We start from the raw sequence: 23521 nt of genomic DNA, 5'->3' as shown, positions 1-23521 counted from the left end.
TTGTTTGCCTTAATGTGGATAAATAAAATAAAAAACAGTGGTTTAAATTCAAACTTTTCTACTTGTCTTAAAAAAAAAAGGTTCTAAAAGCTACAGCTTTCTTGTAGCTCAGTGGTAAGAGCACTGCGTTAACAACGCAAGGTTGTGGGTTCGATCCCAGGGGATTGCACATACCTATGTATAAATGTATAGGATAATGCAATGTAAGTCGCTTTGGATAAAAGTGTCTGCCAAATGCATAAATGTAAATGTAAAAAAATGTCAATAATTATCGATACCGAACGATATGAAACATTATATCGTGATAATTTTTTTTGCGATATCGCACAGCCCTATGTAATACTAACAGTCTCAAAGATGACATTACTCAGTTCATGTTGTGTGAATGTTATAATGGCAAACGTTTTTACAATTTAAATCAATTTTAAGATTGTTTAAAGGAATGGTAAAAAAAAAAAAATTCTGCTTTTTAAGGACTTTTCATTGAATAATTTCTTCTTTCCCCCCTTCAGATTCGCCAATGATCCAGCTGATTACTGGCAGGTTGGTGGAGGATTATTCTTTAGCTGCTACATTGCACTATCACTTCTGGTACGGATTCATTGGCCTTTTGTGTTATTTTTTTTTTTTTGACTTGATTTAATAAATTACTTTTAATTAGTACAATGTATGGTTAGGATTCCGAATTAAAACAGTGTAATGTTTCTTCACAAATATTATCAGAAATACAGAAATATATAATTGTTGAAACAATATAAACCTGCATTGAAAGATATAAAGAACAACAGACCTCAACCGTCTCAGCTCAACACCACAATTTGTTGATTTCTTCATCTGTTTTAAGGATGAAATCATGACCTTATGATTATAGTAACCGTAACTGACACATGGGAGTAATATTACATTTTTTACAATTCCACCTTGGGGCTCTGAAGAATTTCTTGTGTAAATGTACATCTAAATACATAAAATATGTGTTTTAGAATGGATAGTGTTGTATACTTTGTTTTCTACCTGACAAATTGAACTGTAAAGTGAAAATCTTGTACATGATATATTTTGTATTCAGTATTTTCAGTTTTCAGTGTTTTTGCTTTTATTTATACACTGTTAGACTTTTCAAGGGTTTTTTACAGTAACTTACTGGCAACACTGTTGCCAGTAAGTTACTGTAATTAAGAGTTACAGTACCAAACCGTATTTCAGTTTTGTGTAATACAGTGCATTACTGTAAAAACGAAGCTAATCAGTACAGTGCATTACTGTAAAAACTAAGCTAATCAGTACACTACTGTAATTATTTTTATTTGTACTAAATATAAATTAGATTTGATAATTTTGATATATGATTAATTTAATTTTTATCCTACATAAGTACTACTTTCATATAAACCAATTAGACAAAGTTATCACAAAATACCATTTTTTTATTTAAAACATTTCATATATATCATAAAATAAACATGCCAATGCTGGAAATGATGTGTGAAATTTTTACACATTAATGGGTAAGTTTAGAGACAACATTTTTTGTGTTAATTTTAACTCATTCATTGTGTTAATGATTTTAACAAAGTAAATATGTCAGAGAGGTTAGCACAAAGATGTGTAAACGTGTTAAATGAACACATTATGTGCTGTCCTTCACTGCAAACATTTTTGAAAACATACATAAAATCATAAACAAAACATTAGCATTTGACTAAATGAATGTAGAGTCATTGGTTGTTTAGCTTATACAAGTATTATAATGAAATATCAACCATTACATTCATAAAACTGCAGAATATAAATACATTAAGCATTCAAAAAGGAAATGTCCAAAACAGGACAAAACACAGTTCTTTTCACAATACAAGACACATAACCCCACCTTAAAAATAATTTCACTTATTTCCAAAAATGTGTTGGATTCATGTACACTGGTGGCCAAAAGAAGTATTTAAGTGGCGTAATGTTTTTGAAAGAAGTCTCTTTGATGCTCAAGAAACATTTATTATTATTATCAATGTCTGACTGTCTACTCCATCTTTTCTACAGCATAGGAGTAAAAGTCATCATCAAAATAATCTTTAAAAAGCCAACACAATGTTTTTGTCCACCTTTGTGAATAAATGAACTTCTCCAAAGATTGGTTCCTGTTCAGAACTTGATTGACAACATCAGAGTGTTCCCTGGTCTGCATGCGTGCCCACAAACACTAATGTACTCAGTCCTTCAGAGGAGATCCCGGTTCCAACACTATATGAGAGAGAGAGAGAGAGAGAGAGAATATTAGTGTCACATTATTTTTAACCTCCTTTTTTGTTAATTTTTATTATTATTTTCACAAAAACTTAATATATATTTGTAAACAGCTTTTGTCAATAAATAGCATACAAAAGAACTAAATTAAATTATGCCAGATTAAATTTTAATACTTACAAATCCTAAATTCTGTCCAAAAATGCTGAGATGCATAGAAAGAAGTTGAACGACTGAAATAGATGATTTTAGCCCATTTCAGCTTGTCTGCAGTGAAGGAGTACCTGTTTGAGACAAATACACAGTAAGATACATGCAAGAAATCACTGTGTGATGATCGTTCTCCTTCCTACAGTAGTTAACCCACCTGTGCGCTGATATTAGGACCTTCCTAGTCAGGTGGAACTGCAATGGTAGAGTCGCTGGCTAATAAAATATAAAAATAATGCAAAAATATAAACTTAAGTTGTTTAGAATGCTAGATTTGGTCTGAATGAATTAGTGAGAGTTTTACTGCAGTGCTTACCTGGATACATTTAATCTGGTGAGACTGAACAAAGACAATGGTCCATCTTCTGATTGGTTCATTTGCTGTGTAATAAAGTTAGACATAATGCAAAGGTCACTTATTTGATATAAAGTCAGCCAATTTTATAGAGATTTTATAAGATATTGTTAGCTACCTAGTCTGCACCAGTGGCTCAAAAGCTATTTTCACATAGTGTATGCTAATCATTTCAGCAAACTTATCTCAAAATATATCACAAATGGGCTGGCCTACCTCTGGAATCTTGCTAAGTCACTGGCGCGAATTGGCGCTTTGTTGCAGTTGCCTTTAAACACAAAAATGGAAGTAAATATTAAATTCCATTAAAAAAAAATATATATATATATAATATGGTATAGTTTGCAAACTAATGCTAAAACTATAAAGGTTCTCATCAGTAGGCCAACATTAGGATATAAACAGAATTTCACATTAGTTTATTCACATTTATTGTTAATGTAAACGCGTTGCTCGTTGGCATATTTTAACTCGACAATTCAATCATCTAACAAAGTGTGTAAAATGAAACGTTAGCTCAGTTTACCATGGTAAAGTTCGTTACCGCCATGTTGACGACGAGTAACGTTAGGCTAACGTTAACGTTATAACATACGTTAAACTGGGCACAATCCTGTCAACATAAACAGAATGTTTTTTTTTTTTTGTTGTTGTTTTTTTTTACCTTGCTTGCTGATCTCTCTCTCGGTGAAGTGAATTCCGTCTCTTCCCCGGGCCAGACACGAACGTCGCGATCCAACAAAAGACAGACCCCATTACCTACACTGGATGTCTGTCTGACGCGACACGACAAATCCCAGACAGTGTAGTGATGCGCCGCGGCCGTTATATTTCAGACGTAGTCCGATACGAGTCCAAGCGCTCGCACTAGTTCTTACAAGGGATAAACAGGTTTGCATTTAAAGGTCCGGTCGCTTCAATGTGTCCAATATAGACAGCCTCTGGCTATTATAGCGTTGTAGACACGTGGTGTAAGGCAAAAATTAGGAAATAAAAAGCACGGTGGAATGGTGCCAGCCAGAGAGGCAGTTACGTCAAATACAGTAGTATACAGCAAATTTAAAAAATACAGTAAGTCTCTGTATGTGGTGTTAGACGTCACAGAAAATTCCCATGATGCAATTGGAATCACAGTTATTTACTGTAAAGAGAAATAGCAGTATAATACTGGGGGGTTTAAAGTAAATAACTGTAGAAATTACAGAAAAGTCTAACAGTGTAGGATAGTAGCAGACAGCGGGCAAGAAATGAAGAGGAAGTGATGGCATCTGAATGGACCTCGAGCTGGGACTCTGTCGGAGCACTGCACAAGGCTGTCACATTTAATTGAGAATTTAAAAAGTTTTTTTTTTTTTTTTACAGTACATTAAAAATGTAATGTTTAATTTATGGGTTACTGTAATTGAACAAAAAATGTCTACTTCTACAGGGTTTTAACATTACTTCAAAAATGCTGCAATTTAAAGTTTGAATTGTTTTTCATCTGTTTTAGAAAGTATTTTTAGACTTGTTTTTTTTTTTCAGAATAAAACTTGTTTTACAATCTTGAGCATGTGTTAACTCATTATTTAGTGTTTAATTAAGCCATTGCTGCCAGTCATTTGACAGTTAACAATTTTTAGTGTACAGTATGGACAGTTAATCACAAATTCAGTCAGCATTGTCATGACTCATGTTCCAACTGCAAACTAGTTTTTAATTGAATGTAAAATTGTATTATCCCATGATGAAATGTAAGAGGGTGAAACAACGTCACGATATCAACGTTGATTCAATTTGCAAAATCGAAAGGTAATTCAACGTTGATTCAACGTCGACAGAAGACCATAACCCGAAAGGTAAGAGTGAAACGACGTCGCGATTTCAACGGTGAATCAACGTTATTTCTTCCGCGGTGAAACGACGTCACAATATCAACGTTGATCCGTTTTGCAAAATCGAAAGGTAATTCACTGTTGATTCAACCATGGTACCTGGCGTTGTTTCAACGGTGAATCAACGTTGAAATGGCGGCTGGGGACAGTTTCTGGGTCCCATTGACTTCCATAGTAGGGGAAAAAATATACCATGGAAGTCAATGAGACCAGAAACTGTCTGGTTACCAGTGATGCGCGGGTTGATCCAAAATGAGCGGGTGCCTGCGGTCACCCACGGTTACTCGCGGTTACGAGTCATCCAAAAATATTTTTTATGATATTCGGGTCGCGGTCGGTCGGGTCGTTTGAAATAAAGATGCCAATTAAACCTTTGTTATTTATTTAGTACTAGACACAATTTTCTATGAAATACATAGGCCTACACTTTATTGGCTGAATAACTGGCGCGAAGATGATGCACAAGCTCAGTCTGCAGGTAGAGATGGAGGCGGCAAGAGAAAAGGTGAAGACTGGGGAGTGGAAACTATGCAAATACACAAATAGAAAGAGCAAAGTGTGGGAGACATTTGCTGAAATAATGAAAGATGATGACCAAAGTACTGGCTTTGTCATGTGTACTTCCTGCGATGCTATTTACACATTTGATAACAATAAAACTGGCACGACCAACCAGGCACGGCGCCAGGATTCCAGTTTTGGATGGGCCAGTGGGTGGGCCTTAAATAAAAAAAATATATAAAAAAAACGTTATCCAATCACTGCTTAACCTAATAAAAAAATATTGACTAATCACACACTTGACGCTACGATGAGCATTTACTACTTTTAAAAAATGCGGGTCAGGAAGTGGGTCGGGTACAGTATTTTCTTATATTCTTTTTCTTTTTTGCGCTCCGAGTTGCGGGCGGGTTAGTTGAAAACGTCGGTCGGGTGCGGTTTGTTTATACATTGACCCGCGCATCACTACTGGTTACTGATATTCTTCTAAATATCTTCCTTTCTGTTCAGCAGAAGAAAGAAATTCATACAGGTTTGAAACAACATGAGGGAGTATATGATGACAGAAATTTCATTTTAAAGTGGAGTATCCCTTTAAAAAGAATTTATATACGCACAGAAATTGAAATTGATCATAAAACTTTCCAAATAGTTATGGGAACTAAGGGAATAGTTATGTTCCAAAGAGTTGCACTATTGTTCCTAGGGTAAAACGCTATTCATATTTATTAGTATTAATTTAATGTCTCACATGGCTCATTATAGGCTCAATGTAAAGCATTTAGCAGCTGTTCCAGTATGACACTTGATTTTTGAATTATTTGATTTTCACCTGATTTATTTGAGATTGATTCCCATATCAATTCCCCTTACTGATCTCAAACTGACTTTGACTTCTGACTTGACGAAACAATCACACAAACGAACACAAAATCGCTCAGGGGTGCGTTTCCCGAAAGCATCGTTGGCCAACTATCGCAAGTTCCGTCGTTACCAAAAGAGTTCAATGGACATTGCGATAAACTTGCGACCATAGTTGGCCAACGATGCTTTCGGGAAACGCACCCCAGGTCTGAATGAACTCAACATATTCTCCTCATGCTCGCTGCTGCACTAAATGTTTATTTCAGTAGGAAGACGCCAGGAAAGACGCACAAGTATCGCTGTGATCGATGAAAACAATACAGAAATGAGTCTGTCGCTTAATCAAACTGTATAAAGTGTGTGTGATGGAGTGTAAATATGAGAATTACCGTGAACTGCTCTCCTCTCCTCACCTCAGAAGACTCAACGCTGAAACTCTATGGGTGCTTCTCAATTCTTATTTGTGCATCCTCGTTTCCTTTCCTCGCTTCCTTTCCTCGTGTCTTAGCTCCACCTCTTCAGGATGCGAGGGAAGGACGCAAGGAAAAGACGCGAGGACGGAGGAATGGAAGCAACAAATGATATATCCTCGCTCCCTTTAGCGTAACTTCAAGGCGTCGTCAAGTAATGATGACTCTAAACCGCTGGATTTAGCTTGCATAGGGGATTCTTGAACATTAGAGATAATTAATATTTATATTGTAACCGTTTCAACCTCCACAAAATACCACATTTGTTCTTCGTTTTTTATATTACCAGTTATTATGAATTATTCACAGTTATTAAATGTTTTTTTTATTTTATTATTTATTTATTTATTTATTTTTGTAGTAGGCTAGGCTATAGTATGACCGTTTGTTTAATTTTGGTGCTTTGATATAATTCTGCAACTGTACTAGAGTTGTGATTTTACATACATTTGTGTCTTGTACATGTAAACAATAATGATAATTATAATAATAATAATTAATAAACTGTGGCAAGAACACCCTTTTTACTAAAGCAAAATACCAATAAAAGTTTGCAAACTCTGGGTTATTTAACTATGAATTCATGCACAATACATAGGCCTACTGTACAATTTTTTTTTTTTTTTTTTTGCATATGCAAACGTGGATCAATTGTTTACAACACTACTTGTTAGCCTAATAGAATTATTGTTAATTCCATCACATCATCATTGGACTTTTATAAGAGTCAGGTGTGTTTTCTGTATATAAACCAATCTGCATTACACATTTCCATCTACAATTACGATGAAAACGATAGTAGGTATATCCTGTGCCCTATCATTACACCACATTCTTCACCAAATTGCACAGCATGAACAGCGTCGCTCAAGCAGATGGAAAGCACGATTGCGTCAAAAATACTATGCGCAGATATGTTGTGGGGTTAATATTTGAATTCAGATTCACAGCCTTCTTTGTTGTTTATCATTTCTTAATTTAAACTGATCGGTGCTATGTGCTTATACATAAAATATACATACATGCTATTTTTAATTACAGGTTAAAAGAACAGCTACTCCGATTTATGCTGAAATAAATGCCACCGTACCACTGCTAAAATTATACTTCGATGGTAGGCAGAACCTCAAGGTGGACTTTCGACTGACCCACATGGTTGGGGACACCACATAACCATACTGATAACTGTGTACTGGCTGGCACATGGTCTGTCATACAGTGTGGTGTCCCGGGCCTTTCAGGTGCCAGTATCCTCTGTTTGCAGGCTGGTTCACACAGGAACCATAAAGATTGCAGCCCTGCGCCAGTAGGTCATACAGTTGCCAGATGCACAAGACCTTGATGAGGTTGTCCTTGGTTTTGAAAATTTGGCCAACAGCCCCATCTTCTCCAAGTGTCCTATAGATGGATGTCATATCCGCATCAAGACCCCAGCTGGACCCACTGGCCAGGACTTCATCAACATCTTCTCTTTATATATCTCTTTATATATCTCTTTATATATCTTTATATATCTTGTGCTCAGATGCACAAGACCTTGATGAGGTTGTCCTTGGTTTTGAAAATTTGGCCAACAGCCCCATCTTCTCCAAGTGTGCTATAGATGGATGTCATATCCGCATCAAGACCCCAGCTGGACCCACTGGCCAGGACTTCATCAACAGAAAACTTTTCCCATTCATTCAGATGCAGGCAGTATGCAATGGGAAGGGCCGGTTTCTTAATGTTTTTGTGGGATATCCTGGTTCTGTCCACGACACTAGAGTCCTGAGAAACAGCAAGATATATAAAGAGGCATTGTATCCCCCACAAGGACACTTCCTTTTGGGGGATGGAGGCTACCCCTGCATCATCCATCCTGTGGCCATCATTACTTTGTACCGGGAGCCAGTGCAAGGGAGAGTGCAGGCCCGCTTCAATCACTATCACGCCATGGCTCGCTCCATAATTGAGCGGGTCTTTGGTATGATGAAAACACGTTGGAGGTCCCTGCTTTTCAAGTCTCTTGAGGTGGACCACACCTTTGCCCCAACAGTTATCATGGCGTGTGCAGTTCTGCATAACATTTGCCTGACAACAGGAGACATAATCGAAGCCCCTGAAGTTGTGGATGATGTTGGTTTACCTCCACCCTGTCCAGTGAGAGGGGTCTGTGGTGGAAATGCCTGGCGTGATAAACTGTCAGCTCCTCAGGTGTATCTAGTGGAGTTAAATGAGCATGATTATTTGTAGAAAGACAAATATGTTGCTACACACAATGTTTAAGTTCAGATTATTAAAAATAAAATAAAAAGTTCCCCATGTCTCTAGCCTCATGCATTAAATTATTTGCATACCCACATTATCAATAGATAAAATAGTTTAATGTAAATAAACATGTTTTCCAATTAAGCCAATATTTTTGTTTTGTACTCATCTGGCTGTGTTTACCATAAAACATCTATTAAGGCATATAATGCCACAAAAAAAATCTCAAAGCAAAAACGACAAACAGAGATAATGTTCAACTTTTTTTAATCAACTGTTCAAAGAGGTCAAGGAACCTATTTGAAGTAGATTGCATTAATTTGTGCGTGGCCTGAAAACGTTCGTCCTCTTTTTCAGTCTCCTTCTCTAGAAAATCTAGCACTCCGTTGGATCTTTTCTTTTTAGGTGGCGGGGGACCCGAAGAAGTACAGGGCCTTTCCTCCTGGAAGTTGCCTCTGCCAGACGATGCATAGGACGTTGTGTCCTCCTCCTCCCTTTCCTCCACAGATGCGGATGGTGACAAGCCAGGGTCTTTGGACACAGCAGAACAGCCAGTGACTTCTGCATCGCATGAGTCTATAAGGATGGGAGGCTCAATAGATGGCCTCCCCCCAATAGCCTCATGCATAGCAGAAAACCACGGCCATGTGGCTGCTGTGGCCTCCCCACTATCTGTCCTAGTTCCCGTAGGAGGACAGCGGAGCTCCTATACAATGAATCTATTCTCTATTAAACTATAGCAAGAAGAAAATTCACACACCAAATGAAATAAATACATGCATTCATTTTGTACATACCTTATATTTTCTTTTTAGATTGTCCCATTTTAGGGAAAAATGACTTGGTGTAACTTTTCCATCTATACCAATCCTCAGAAGAACTTTACTACACAATAAAAATAAACACATTATTTACCCAAACACAGACAAAGATAGTGTAACAATATTATTATAAATATTATCTAAAACCTCACTGCATTTATCAAACAAAGTGAAGACAAAGCACATCTATTATATTTCTACATATTTCTATGCATACTGTAAAATAACTCACATCCAGGCTTTTTTGGCACTGTTCCTCTTCCCAGTCAAGTCGGAATCAAGTTTTCGGTCTCCTCATCAGTCCCTGTAAGAAAGAATTTTACACTACAGTGAAGCAGTTCGAAATGTTAATGTGTTGCATATTAATCCCTGCAGGCATAAACTACAAATACTCAACACATTAAAAAGAATTAACTACAGGCCTAAATTAAAATCATTCTCTATTCCCCATTTATCAATATAAGAGGCATTAATTAAACAATTAAAGCAATAAGCCAGTAAAATCAAGAGACGTAATAAACATAATTAAAACTGTGCTGAAAAGTACACATTATACATTGAAATTAAAGGCACTGTCAAAAAATAACCCACATTCATGCTTAATACTCACATTTATGTGTGTTTGAATTTTCTGCCATGGTTAGCACTTGGAGCAGATGTGAGGGGGGAGGAGAATTTATACGTGCGTCACGTTAAGTCGATAAAAGACTTCCGCATAGGATACACCTGTGTATCCTCGCTCATCGCTCCTCATGAAGCCTCCTCCCTCCTCGATCCTCGCCTCCTCGCGGTGCAATTAGAGAATTGAGATGTCCTTCAAGATGGCTGAGCTCGATCGGTTTCCGGGTCATAGGATGGAGGACGGAGGAGAGAGGAGACGAGGAGGGATATTGAGAAGCACCCAATGAGGAAGAGACGGCGCATGCGGTGACAGTCGATGATCAAAGACGCGCCAAATATTTCATCCTCAGTAAATAAGTAAGCAATTAAAACAATTTCTAATTGTAATGACTTTAATTGGTTTACACTAAATGATGTATACAATTAAATCTTACCCTCGTGAGATGTTTTTTAATGTTTTTTCTCCTTTATTTTATCTTTATATTTGTTTTAGTTAGTTACGCATTGCTAACTTCTTCCTTTATTCTGTATTTTCAGATGACATTGTACATGTTGTTACATTTTTTTAATTTTTTTTTATAAATTGGTTACAAAATTGTATACCATGATTGTCATCTCTGTACTGTTTGCAAGCATAATAAGATAAAGTAAATAAAAAAATGCGCCAAATACCCGGGACATAAAACAAGGACATGCGGCGGCTCCATTCTTATTTCTTCGAGTATGGCAAGCCATTTTAGCATTAAATACCCCTGGCTCTACTAGTCGTAATTTAGTTTTAACTAGTCAAAATTCATATTCCAGATATCTTAATTCCAATTTTGACTCGTCATAATATACATTTGAGATATCTACAATACTATTTTGACTAGTCATATTATTCCATTGACTTCCATTGTAAAATATTTCTGGATATCTTCAAATGAGTTTTGAGTTTTTAAAGATATCTAAAATAGATTTTGTACTAGGCATAATCCTAACTAGAGATATCTCAAATTACAATAGTGATAATTCAATTAGAGATATCTCTAACTGAATTATTAAAATTATCAAGATATCAAGATATCTCTAACTGGTTTTTGGCTACCGTATTTTCCGGACTACAAGTCACACTTTTTTTCATAGTTTGGCTGGTCCTGCGACTTATAATCAGGTGCGACTTATATAAAAATTAATTCAAACTGAGATGAACCAAGAGTAAACATTACCGTCTACAGCCGCGAGAGGGCGTTCTAGTTGGCGGAGTTGTTCAGAAGCGAGTCGCGACACCAAGGATGAAGAAAATTCAATGGATTCAGTGATGTGGAATGAGATCACGGGTGTAACGGTCACCAGCTGGAGTGCCCTTGAGAGCCACCAGAGGGCACTCCACAAGACTATTATCACTCACAAACTACATTTCCCATAACTCACTGCCCGGACTCATCATCACTGATCACATTCACCTGTACCTCATTCACTGATTGCATTCACCTGTGTCTCATCATCCTGTTAGTCTCAGTCTATTTATACCATGTTCATTCATTCACTCACCGCGAAGTCTTGTTTAAGTGTTACACTGCAATTCTGAGCGTTTTCCCTGGTTTCTTGTCTTTTGGTTTATTTGGATTTCTTGCCCTGTTCCCTGGATTACTCTTTTGCCTCTGGTCCCTGCCTGTTTTGTTTGTTTCTTTGTTGGTTTGTTTGGACTGCCTACCTGTGTTTTGACCTGTTGCCTGTACACTGGATTACGCCTCTGGATTACCCACAATAAAGCTGCATTTGGATCCTCTACCCTTGTGTCTCAGAGCGGTTCGTAACAACGGGGGGCTTAGTGAACTTGTTTACTGGTAACTTGCTTGTTGGACTCACTGGCTTATGTTAATTTAGCCTATTCAGCCTCCCAGGTATATGTTTTTTATGCTGTAGTGTAGCTGAATAACTGTTAATGTGTTGCGTTAAAACACCGGACACCTACTCAGCCTGTTGTTCTGTGTGCTACTGTGTAGTTGAATAACTTGCCTTTCCAGATTAAATGTCTGTTCTTGGATTTTGTGAAATAAATTTCTAAATAAATGCGACTTAAGGCCTGTACACACCGGGACGAATTTCACGCGCGATATTCGCCGACGTTTAACGCCTCGTGACTAAACAAAGGGCGCCAATGTGAGTGTGCACACCGACGCGAAAAACGCCACGCGTAAAAGCGTAATTTTTTTTTTTAAACGCCTCGGGTTCGTTTTTTTGGTTTGACGCGCCGCGTCAAAAACTATCCGACCAATGAGATTGGTGCTTTTGCTCACGTGTCTGGAGCTTCTGAAGTTACAGTAAAACACAACTTGGGGGCGCTCAAACACAAAACGGTCTTGCCGAGCACACATGCGTAACAGCGAAGAAGATATACGCCAAGTAGCGTCTACACTGCCCATAGACAGACACTGCCGGGAAGCAATGTTGTTAAAAGAGAACTGTTATGGAGTGGTATTGTATTTCTGTTTTACATTAAGCGGCATCTAATGTCAGGGAATGAATTTGCATGTTCACTCGGCTCATCGTCAGCGAAAAACGCTTGGGTGTGAACACAAAAAACGCGTTGAAAAACGCTGGCGAATAACGCGCGCCGATATTCGTCCCGGTGTGTACGGGCCTTTATAGTCCAGTGCGACTTATATATGGTTTTTTTTCTCTTCATGACGCATTTTTTGACTGATGAGATTATACTCCGGAGCGACTTATAGTCCGGAAAATACGGTAGTCATAATCAAATTGAAGATATCTATAATTCATAATTTTTAAATATATCCAAAATACATGTGTAGATATCTGAAAGTAATTGTTTACTAGTCAAATTACAATAATTGTAGATACCTTGAATTGGATTTTTGACTAGGCAAAACTTAAAAGATATCTTGAATTGGAATTATTCCTAGTCAATTTTCATTTAAAGATATCTGCAATTCTGTTATGGAACTGATTTTTGACTAGGAAGTCCTTTCTTTGGAGATATCTGCATTTAGCTTTGTGACTAGGAAGAATTCCAATGTAGATATCTGGAAATAACATTGACTAGTCAAAGTTACTTTAAAGATATCTAAATTGTGTATTCAAATCACCCCGCTGCTAAGCATTGCCTTTTCTTTTCTAACCAATCCCGATGTGCATTTTGGAACCCAGCGGTCTTCAGGAGCACGCCGAAAAACGACTTACACTCTGGATTGATGTTTTCAGGCAATATTACTATAAAATGCAGGATATTAACACTTGGATTATAACCGCATTATTTGCTAACGGACATCACAGGGATGTTTTCCGTTATTGTTAATGAACAGTTTTCTGAAGTAATATTACAGTGGTCAGAATGCTATAGAATTTGCACGAAATAATTTACATCCATGTTTTAATATTGTCATATGGAAGCTTGTTTACGCCACAGAATAAAACATTTTAAAAGATAATTGCTACTTTTTATCTCACAATTGCGAGTTTACATCTCGCAATTCTGACTTTATTTCTCAGAATTGCGAGATATAAAGTCAGAATTGCGAGAAATAAAGTTGACATTGCGTGTTATAAAGTCAGAATTGCGAGATATAGAGTCAGAATTGCGAGATATAGAGTCAGAATTGCGAGAAATAAAGTTGACATTGCGTGTTATAAAGTCAGAATTGCGAGATATAGAGTCAGAATTGCGTGAAATAAAGTCGCAATTGCGTGTTATAGGCTAAAGTCAGAATTGTGAGATATAAAGTTAGAATTGCATCTTATAAAGTCAGAATTCTGACTTTTTTTCCTCAGAATTGCATGTTTATATCTCGCAATTCTGACTTATAATACGCAATTGGGAGATATAAAGTCAGAATTGCATGATATTAAGTCGCAATTGCGTGTTATAAAGTTAGAATTGTGAGATAAACTATTCTGAGGTAAAAAAAAATAAAAAAAAATAAAATTCCTTAGAATTGGACTTTATATCTATAGTTGTGTAGCCTGGGTTTCCCCATACTGCCTTGCTCGCAGTGCGATTTTATTCACGCTGCTAGGCAGTCTGGACACCATGGACCAGATTTTCCCCTGAAAAAGGGAACCAATCACAGAACGGGGAGGGAGCAGCAAGACGATGACAACACCGAAGCAGTTTGTTTATATCTATGGAACCAACATGGCATCAGACTCGACGTTACCTTCTACCCTCATGTTTATCTTGCACAAACGGTAATATTTGCTAAACGCCATCGTGTACAAATAAATCTTTGACCCATCGTCTTTTTCCTCGTCGAATTACTGTCACTCTACATACGTCATCTGGTATAATTGAAGCGATTGGCTATGAGCTACGTACAGGCGCATTTGATAGACATTCATAGCGCCCAATAAACGGCTCTGTGCATTCGTAAACCACGCCTCAAATACGAGAAAATTAACATGTGGTTCCCAGACCAAGTCTCAAATGAGACTTGGTCTGACGTTAGCCAGGCTAATAGTTGTGAGTTTATATCTCACAATTCTGAGAAAAGATGTAAGAATTGCGAGATATAAACTCGCGGTTATGTGTTAAAGTCAGAATTGCGAGAAAAAAAGTCAGAATTCGGACTTTATTAATTGCGACTATTTCACGCAATTCTGACTTCATATCTCGCAATTATGACTTTATAACACACAATTGTGACTTTTTTCACACAATTGCAACTTTATTTCACGCAATTCTGACTTTATATCTCACAATTCTGACTTTATAGCATGCAATGCCAGAATTGTCAGGATTGTCAGAATTGCGAGATGTAAACTCACAATTGTGAGATAAAAAGTCGCAATTATCTTTTAAAATGTTTTATTCTGTGGCGGAAACAAGCTTCCATATTGTCATAATTGTTGTGAGAATGATAGTTATAAGATCAAATGGATATTTCAGGAAGAGAGCAGTTTTCTGCTGTAATCTAAAAATGTTTTAACTTCTTGTAACGCTAACGTTAAGGCCTATGATGCTGTAGAGCTACTATGATCTGTCGTAGAAACATAGAATCGTAGAAACATGATGGTAATTAGATTAAAGTAATAAAACGCATGAGGATTGCATGTGGAGTCCCATGATGTCCCATCATTCTCTAAAACACTGACAGAACAAATAACTGTTATTAATGGACTATAAATTAACCCTTATGTATGTGTTAATACAGGGGTTCCCAAACTTTTTAAACCGCGACCCCCATGATAAATGCGCTGCTGCCCCACGACCCCGCACCTCCCCCACCCCAGGGTCCGAAATTACATTTTTGGCTCACCTGCCACGGGGACTGGTAGATGAAAAAATCCACCAGCCAAGCATATTTTTTACCGGCCAAAATAATAAACAGCCTTTTTTTGTCACATATACATTAATTTCAGTACTTTTAATTGAGATAATAAGGTAGGCCTATTATGTTGAATACAAACATAAAAAAATGTCCAGAGCAAAATTTGAAATGTATAATAAAAATAAAAAAAATAAAAAATATATAGATATATTGATCAAAATGTGAGAAATATTTGAAATATTACTATCATTGTGGTGAAATAGGCAATTTTTTTTTTTTTTTTTTTTTTTTTTACTTATGTGGAAGGGAAGGCAGAACGTAACCTCGGTTCCCTGAGAGATACAAGAGGTCCTCGCAACGAGTATTGCGTTGCAAACGCTATGGGAAAACTCATTTTCTCGAGAAAAGAACGGCCATGGTGTGTAAAGCAGAAGCAGCCTGGCCAGCGGCGGAGTATGCACGATCCGCGAGTGCTGAAGACGTTCTGCACGGCTTTGATGGGTGCGCAGGAGGACACAAATGGGCGGCGACCGCTTCTTCCTTGTGGCGGGAGCTTTTTCCTCAGCGCCGTCAACAGATAGAGCGTTAACTGTACGTAGGGGAGCGCGGGGCACAACCTAACGCGGGGCTAGTTGTAACCATAGACAGTATAAGAAGTGGACAGAGTCATCTCATTGGAACTCAATTGAGGCAAGTGAAGCCCATTTTCAGCGATTTTTTAGGACTTCCGTTCCTGACGCGCAGACTCAAACTGAGCTTGACGACGTAGATGTGACGTGAGCAACCCGTCTGTCTTCTAGTGGCTGTGGCATGAGAAATCTGAATCATTCCCTTCCGAATCTTGCAGAGACGGAGATCGTGAGTAGGAGGTATCCACGAGCTAGGAGCAGGAGAAACTTTTGCTAGGTATTCTGATTAATTATTTTGTCATTTTGGCTCCACGTCTCCCCGATTGCCCGTGAGCTTCTCCTCCCGTCAATACGGTAATCTCTCTACTGTGCGACAGAGAGTCGTGTGGTTATGACGCAATCGTTAGCCTACTTTTACAAAAACTGTTTTTACGGGGCCATAACGTAAGCTACAAGGTAATGGAGCATTTTATACATTGTCGTGTTTCTTTAGAAATAATGGACAAATGGAGTCTTCAAACGCCTCAGATGTAAAGTTATTCGCTGTCAAAGTGACGCCAAAATGAATGGGAGTCAATGGGATGCTAACAGCAGGTGAAGTTCTGCTACAAGATGGTGGCACGCGGCCGGCTTCAACTTCCGGTCGACTTCCTTCCCGCTTGGTTGTAACACGCTTGTTTTAAATACTTCCGCACATGCTTGGATGACGAAACTTTGTGTATTTACTAGTTGCCATATCAACACTATATATAAAAAAAAAAAATTCCGCCAAAATTATTTCTTTTTTTGGAAGATGTCCATATACATTTATTATATTTAAATTTCTTACTTAAGTTAATTTTTCATCTCTATTTTTTGTGTTTATTTAAAATAAGACAAATCTGATATTATTTTAATCTCCAAGATGTTATTTAACAGTTGAGATAGTTCTTTAATGCTTCGCTAACTAGCAGAAGACACTAGCAGGGTTTAAAGCCCAGTTGTGCAGGCGGGGGCATGTTGTAACACTGCGTTACAATGTGCCCCTATTAGAAATATGCTACTATATTCTATACTTTTATTAATTTTATTGGGAAAACGTGAGAAAAAGGTGAATAAAAACTGAGAGTCAATGTTCAGAAATGACTAATTATTTATTTGTTTTGAACTATGTTGTATAGCTGTGTTTTCATGTGTTCGTAGTCAAAACTCAAAAATGTGTTTATATTTAATTATAAAAAATTGCCATTATTTTATATGAAAAAGTTTTTTAATTGTATTTTATTTAGAAAATATTTTAGTTTGTTTTGTATATATTTTTTATTAGATCAGATAACATTTTAAGCTGTCATATGTTATGTTACAATGTGCCCCACACATGTTACAATGTACCCCACCTATGGGGCATGTTGTCACATTTCACTTCCATTCTTTCGGGGTATGTCAAGTAAAAAGTATATACTGTATTAATAAAACAAAACCACATAATTGTACTAGACATGTGGGAAATTAATGTGGGAAAAAATAAATACTCTGAACCATAAGTAGATTTACACAAACTGAGAAAGTCAAAAAGCGTTAGGTTGTGCCCCGCTCTCCCCTACACACCGCCGCCGACTTGAGCTGCAAAGAAGCTCTGGCCGTCCTGTCAAGGACGCTTGTCAAAAAGTACGGGGAAGCTTGCCGGGGCTCTCTCTCTCTCTCTCTCTCTCTCTCTCTCTCTCTCTCTCTCTCTCTCTCTCTCTCTCTCTCTCTCTCTCTCTCTCTCTCTCTCTCTCTCTCTCTCTCTCTCTCTCTCTCTCTCTCTCTCTCTCTCTCTCTCTCTCTCTCTCTCTCTCTCTCTCTCTCTGTGCTCATTCTTAGAGGCTCATTCTTAAATTTCATATTTTGGTATGAACATTCACCCGCCAGTGTGGCGGATAGCTAGCCTGGTTAAAACCAGACCATTCTCAGTAGTAACTGAGTTATGGTCTGGCAAAGCTTCATAGACAAATCATTTCCAAAGGGGTGTCACCAACGCACGTCGCTCAAATGCCTCTGGGCGCAGTTGGATAGACCTAAAACCAATCAGAGCGATCGGCATCGTGTAAAGCCATATGCTTAAGTTACACTACGCCATAAAAGTATGTACTCTTTTTGTGGAGAAAAGGTATTAACTTTTGAATGTGTAGCAAAAAAAGTATGCAAGCTTTGGGATATACTACTTCATCATCTTTATCGGACGGATCTGTCACGTGCATCCTGTCACTTAAACTGCCCTGTCAATCATCGTGTCACAGTCAATATCCTCTATTAAATCTAATTTAATTTCCTACCGTTTCGGAGAGAAAAGTAGCAGCACGTTCATCTGCCAGTGGATCTTTCATGGAGACTGTCCTCATGTGTTTGCAATTTGAATATAATAATGCATTTAAAAGTTGAACGGACATCGCTCAAATGCCTCTGGGCGCAATTGGATAGACCTAAAACCAATCAGAGCGATCGTCAAGTCAAGTCAAGTCAAGTTTATTTGTATAGCGCTTTTCACAATACAGATTGTATCAAAGCAGCTTCACAGTATTAAATTAAAATAATACAACAAAGTTTGTTTCAAGAGGAATTTATTGATTGATAAAATTAAATTAAATATCCCCAAAATATCCCCAACTGAGCAAGCCAAAGGCAACAGTGGCAAGGAACCGAAAAACTCCATCAAGTGACCTAATGGTGTCCTAAAACTCCATCAGGTGACCTAATGGAGAAAAAAAACCTTGGGAGAACCCAGGCTCAGTCGCGGGCCAGTTCTCCTCTGGTATTTATGAGCTAGAGGCCGGATTGTAGTTTGAACTGTAGGATTATATGAATGCCTGGCTGAAGAGATGCGACTTTAATCTAGTTTTAAACTGGGGGAGCGAGTCTGAGCAACGAACAGTATCAGGAAGACTATTCCAGAGTTTTGGAGCCAAATGTGAAAATGCTCTCCCTCCTTTGGTGGTTCTGGATATCGTAGGTATGACCAAAAGCCTTGAATTTAGTGATCTTAAAGAGCGTGATGGATTATAGGGTGATAGAAGATCCGTTAAATAGACTGGAGCTAAGCCGTTTAGGGCTTTATAAGTCAGTAGCAATACCTTGTAATTAATACGGAACTTTATAGGTAACCAATGCAGTGATGATAAAATCGGTGTTATATGATCATATTTTCTTGATCTCGTAAGAACTCTAGCGGCGGCATTTTGGACTAACTGTAGCTTGTTTATTGAGGATGCAGGACAACCAGCTAATAAAGCATTACAGTAATCCAGTCTCGAGGTCATGAATGCATGAACTAACTTTTCTGCATCAGAAACTGATAGCATATTACGTAGCTTAGCAATGTTTCTAAGGTGGAAAAAGGCTGTTTTTGTAACATATGAAATATGATTTTCAAAAGACAGGTTGCAATCGAGTATAACACCCAGGTCTTTTACTGTAGAGGATAAAGTAACAGGACATCCTATGATGTTAAAGTTGTATTGTGCGAGGTTTTGTGGGCGGTTTTTTGAACCGATAAGTATTACCTCTGTCTTGTCTGGATTTAATAAAAGAAAATTACGCGTCATCCAATCTTTTATATCTTTAACACACTTTAGCGTTTTCATCCGGCCGTGATGAAATATATATTTGAGTGTCATCAGCATAACAATGGAAACTAATTCCATGTTTCCTTATAATATTTCCAAGTGGCATCATATATATAGAAAATAACAGAGGGCCTAATACAGATCCCTGCGGCACTCCATAGTTTACTGGAGTTATGATCGATTTTTCTCCATTTAAATAGACAAAATGGTAGCGGTCAGATAGGTATGATTTGAACCAGCTTAGTGCTTGTCCTTGTCCTTGAACACCAGTATAATTTTGTAGTCGATCTAAGAGTAATGTATGATCTATAGTATCGAACGCAGCACTAAGATCAAGTAAAACTAGTATTGAAATACAGCCTTGGTCAGAAGCTAAAAGTAAATCATTTGTGATTTTAACGAGCGCAGTTTCAGTGCTATGATGCGGTCTGAATCCAGACTGAAACTTTTCATAGATATAATTTTGTTGCAAGAAAGAGCCCAGTTGAGCGGACACCACTTTTTCTAATATTTTAGACATAAATGGAAGATTTGAAATGGGTCTATAATTTGCTAGATTATTATGATCTAATTGTGGTTTCTTAATGAGAGGTTTTATAACCGCCAGTTTAAATGTTCTTGGAACATGACCTAAAGATAAAGACGAGTTAATAATATTGAGGAGAGGCTCTTCCACTAGGTAACACTTCTTTCAGTAGTTTAGTTGGTATAGGATCTAATAAACATGTTGTTGTTTTAGATGAAGTGATAAGTTTATTTAACTCTTTTTGTTCTATAGTTGTAAAGCACTGTAATTGTTCTTGCGGGGTGATAATTGAAGCTGAATTATAAGGCGCGATTGAAGATTGAACAATTAGATAGAATAATTTCTCAAATTGCTTATCTAATCTGTCTCAGCTGCTGCCTGAACCCAAACAAACAGATGAACTAGAAGAACTAACTAGCACTATGAGCACCATTCTCTCTTGAACATTGGATGTGGTTGCACCTATTAAATTAAAAAAGGTCAGAGAGAAAAATAAAGCACCATGGTATAACAATACTACGCATGTTTTAAAGAGAGAAACCCGTATTTTAGAGCGTAAATGGAAACAAACTAATTTAGAGGTCTTTAGAATCGCGTGGAAAGACAGTATGTCACGTTATAAAAAGGCCCTAAAAGCGGCCAGGGCTGAGCACCTCCGCAAACTAATAGAAAACAACCAAAACAATCCAAGGTTTTTATTTAACACCGTGGCTAGACTAACAAATAAACAGACATCACCCGAACAAAATATCCCGTTACAGTTCAGTAGTAATGATTTCATGAATTTCTTCACTGAGAAAATAGAAAGCATCAGAACCACAATTGTAAACGCGGCGCCGCATGACATATTACAGCAGTACGTAATATGCAAGTTACCATGTAGTGATCAGTGACTTCATCACTTTGTGTAATGATATCTATATCGGTTGGATCGGTTCCATGTGATATAATTAAATCGAGTGTATGATTAAGACGATGTGTTGGTCCGGTGACGTTTTGCTTGACCCCAAATGAATTTAATAAATCTGTAAACGCAGCTCCTAACGCATCATTTGGATTATCTACGTGTATGTTAAAATCTCCAACAATTAATGCTTTATCGACATTGACTAATAGGTCTGAGAGAAAATCTGCAAACTCTTTTAGGAAATCAGCGTAAGGCCCTGGCGGTCTATATACGGTAGCCAAGGCTAGAGATAATAGGGATGTTTTTCTAACATCTAAGAGCGTAACATTTAGTACAAGTACTTCAAATGAAATAAACTTATAACCCGTTTTCTGAGTAACATTTAGAATATCTCTATAAATGGTTGCAACACCTCCGCCACGACCAATCAGACGGGGCTCATGCTTATAACAGTATCCAGGAGGAGTAGACTCATTAATACCGAAATAATCATTTGGTTTAAGCCAGGTTTCAGTAAGGCAAAGTACATCGAAGCTATTATCTGTGACTATTTCATTTACAATAACTGCCTTAGGTGTGAGTGATCTAATGTTTAGAAGACCTAGCTTTAGAAATAGTTTTTGTTTACCAATAGCAACATTTTCTGTTTTAATAACAATTAGATTTTTCCTAGATCCTGCAGTAGATTTATTATTTGATCTCACTAAACGAGGAATAGACACGGTTTCTATGCAATGTTCTACACTAGTATTTATATCAGTTAAATTGGTGCAGCAGAGACTTTGATTTGGACTTTTGGTTACTAGTCAAAGGGTATTTAACATTTTGGAGATGTTATCTGACAGAAGATCCGCTCCGAATCTGCTTGGGTGTAAGCCATCAGCACGGAAAAGCCTAGGACGCTCCCAAAACAGATTCCAATTATTTACAAAGAGCAGTTTCTGCTCATTGCACCATGACATTAACCATTCATTTAGCGCAAATAATCTGCTGAACTTTTCATGCCCTAATCGGTACGTGGGAAGCGGTCCTGACACAATGATCGTTGTTTCAGGCGATGTGCTGCGTACCGTATCGATTAGATTCCTGAAGTCTTTCTTCAGAATCTCCGTCTGGCGCAGCCTGATGTCGTTCACTCCCGCGTGCAGGACCACAGTTCCGACGCGCTCGTCACCGTTCAGGATCTCGGGAACGCGATCAGCGATTTCAGAAACACGAGCACCAGGAAAGCAGTGACTGTGCACCTTACTTTTACCTAACGTAGCGTGTACGTGCCGAACGATGGAATCGCCGATGATCACAGCATCGCGTTCTGTTTCGCGTAGAGGGGAGAAGCGGTTTTGTGTGGATAACTCGAAAACCGGGAGGGTCGGAGAAAGTCTTGGTCTAAACCTGACTCGCGTCTTCCGCTGAGGAACCACCCAGGCTTCGTGGTGGCGTGTTGGAGCCGGAGTGAACGAGACCATGGCTGATTGCGACCGATGCTGAGGAACGCACGGAGTAGACGCGGTCGGAGTCAGCGGGTTAGTAACGTTAAACACTGATTTGTGTGCGTCGGCGCGTGATGTTTCAAGAGCCAAACACCGGTCTCTCAGCTCGGCCTGTCTCAATAAAAGGTTGTGGATCTGTTTCTCAACAGCTTCCAGCTCAGACTGCAGTGCGTGAAGCTCAAATGTGTCCTCACCTGCACCAAAAGGTAGACTACTTACATCTGATATATTCGCCATTTTAACAGATGGACAGTGAGTTAGCAACGAAGCAACCAGTGATGCTATCAATTTATGACTGAAGTCTTGGATATAATCCGTTTATTTTATTTTATTTTATTTTATTTTATTTTATTTTTTTAGTGGTAGGGGTGTAGAGTAGACGCACGATAGGCGAAAAAAAAATGTTTGTTTGTAAGTGAGTGTGGAGAAGACGCGTTCAGCCGTGATCCACGGACGTACCTTTAAGAGTATCCAGCGTTGGATCACTAATAGGCTTGAGACGCGTCTGCTCAACAGTCCGCGTTGTAACTATGAGGTTTTTTAGGTTTTTTAGTGGTAGAGGTGTAGAGTAGACGCACGATAGGCGAACAAAAAATAAATAAAATGTTTGTTTGTGAGTGTGGAGAAGACGCGTTCAGCCGTGATCCACGGACGTACCTTTAAGAGTATCCAGCGTTGGATCACTAATAGGCTTGAGACGCGTCCGCTCAACAGTCCGCGTTGTAACTATGAGGTTTGAGCAGTAGTGCTTCTCAGTGAGGAAAAGTAGAAAATGTTCGTTGTAAGTGAGTTTAAAGAGAAAAATCAAGAATTATAAATCAAATCGATAGAGCTCCAAAAACAACAACGCATTCAGACGCGACGAATGATAATAACAGGACAAGACATTACTCACCGTGTTTGTTGAGTGA

The 23521-nt window shown here is 38.0% G+C and overlaps 1 protein-coding gene and 2 long non-coding RNA genes across 6 annotated transcripts in view; all 3 read right to left on the bottom strand.

The window, feature by feature from the left end:
• Positions 1-23521, bottom strand: part of LOC309499596 (uncharacterized protein) — an 87955-nt gene that overhangs the window by 39832 nt on the left and 24602 nt on the right. For 2 of the 4 annotated variants that reach the window (XM_082170897.1, XM_082170898.1), the window contains exon 1: positions 6438-6637. The exons of 1 other annotated variant lie outside the window; for it this stretch is intronic. The gene's annotated coding sequence lies outside the window, so the exon portion shown is untranslated. Of the gene's footprint in view, positions 1-6437; positions 6638-23521 lie in introns of those variants that run through there. One more of the 4 variants, XM_082170899.1, reaches the window with a different exon arrangement.
• Positions 1478-3287, bottom strand: LOC309503420. Its single transcript, XR_014207639.1, has 3 exons — positions 3026-3287; positions 2425-2835; positions 1478-2241 (listed from the first exon to the last, which is right to left on the bottom strand). It is a non-coding gene; the product is annotated as an uncharacterized lncRNA (long non-coding RNA).
• LOC309503851 lies at positions 9033-10719 on the bottom strand. The gene is made up of 3 exons (XR_014207892.1): positions 9819-10719; positions 9563-9650; positions 9033-9471 (listed from the first exon to the last, which is right to left on the bottom strand). It is a non-coding gene; the product is annotated as an uncharacterized lncRNA (long non-coding RNA).

This window comes from Leuciscus leuciscus, assembly GCF_965113295.1.
Source record: "Leuciscus leuciscus genome assembly, chromosome: 1".
Lineage (NCBI taxonomy): Eukaryota > Metazoa > Chordata > Actinopteri > Cypriniformes > Leuciscidae > Leuciscus > Leuciscus leuciscus.
Note: the sequence above shows the minus strand (reverse complement) of the source record. Positions and strands in the feature narration are given on the sequence as shown.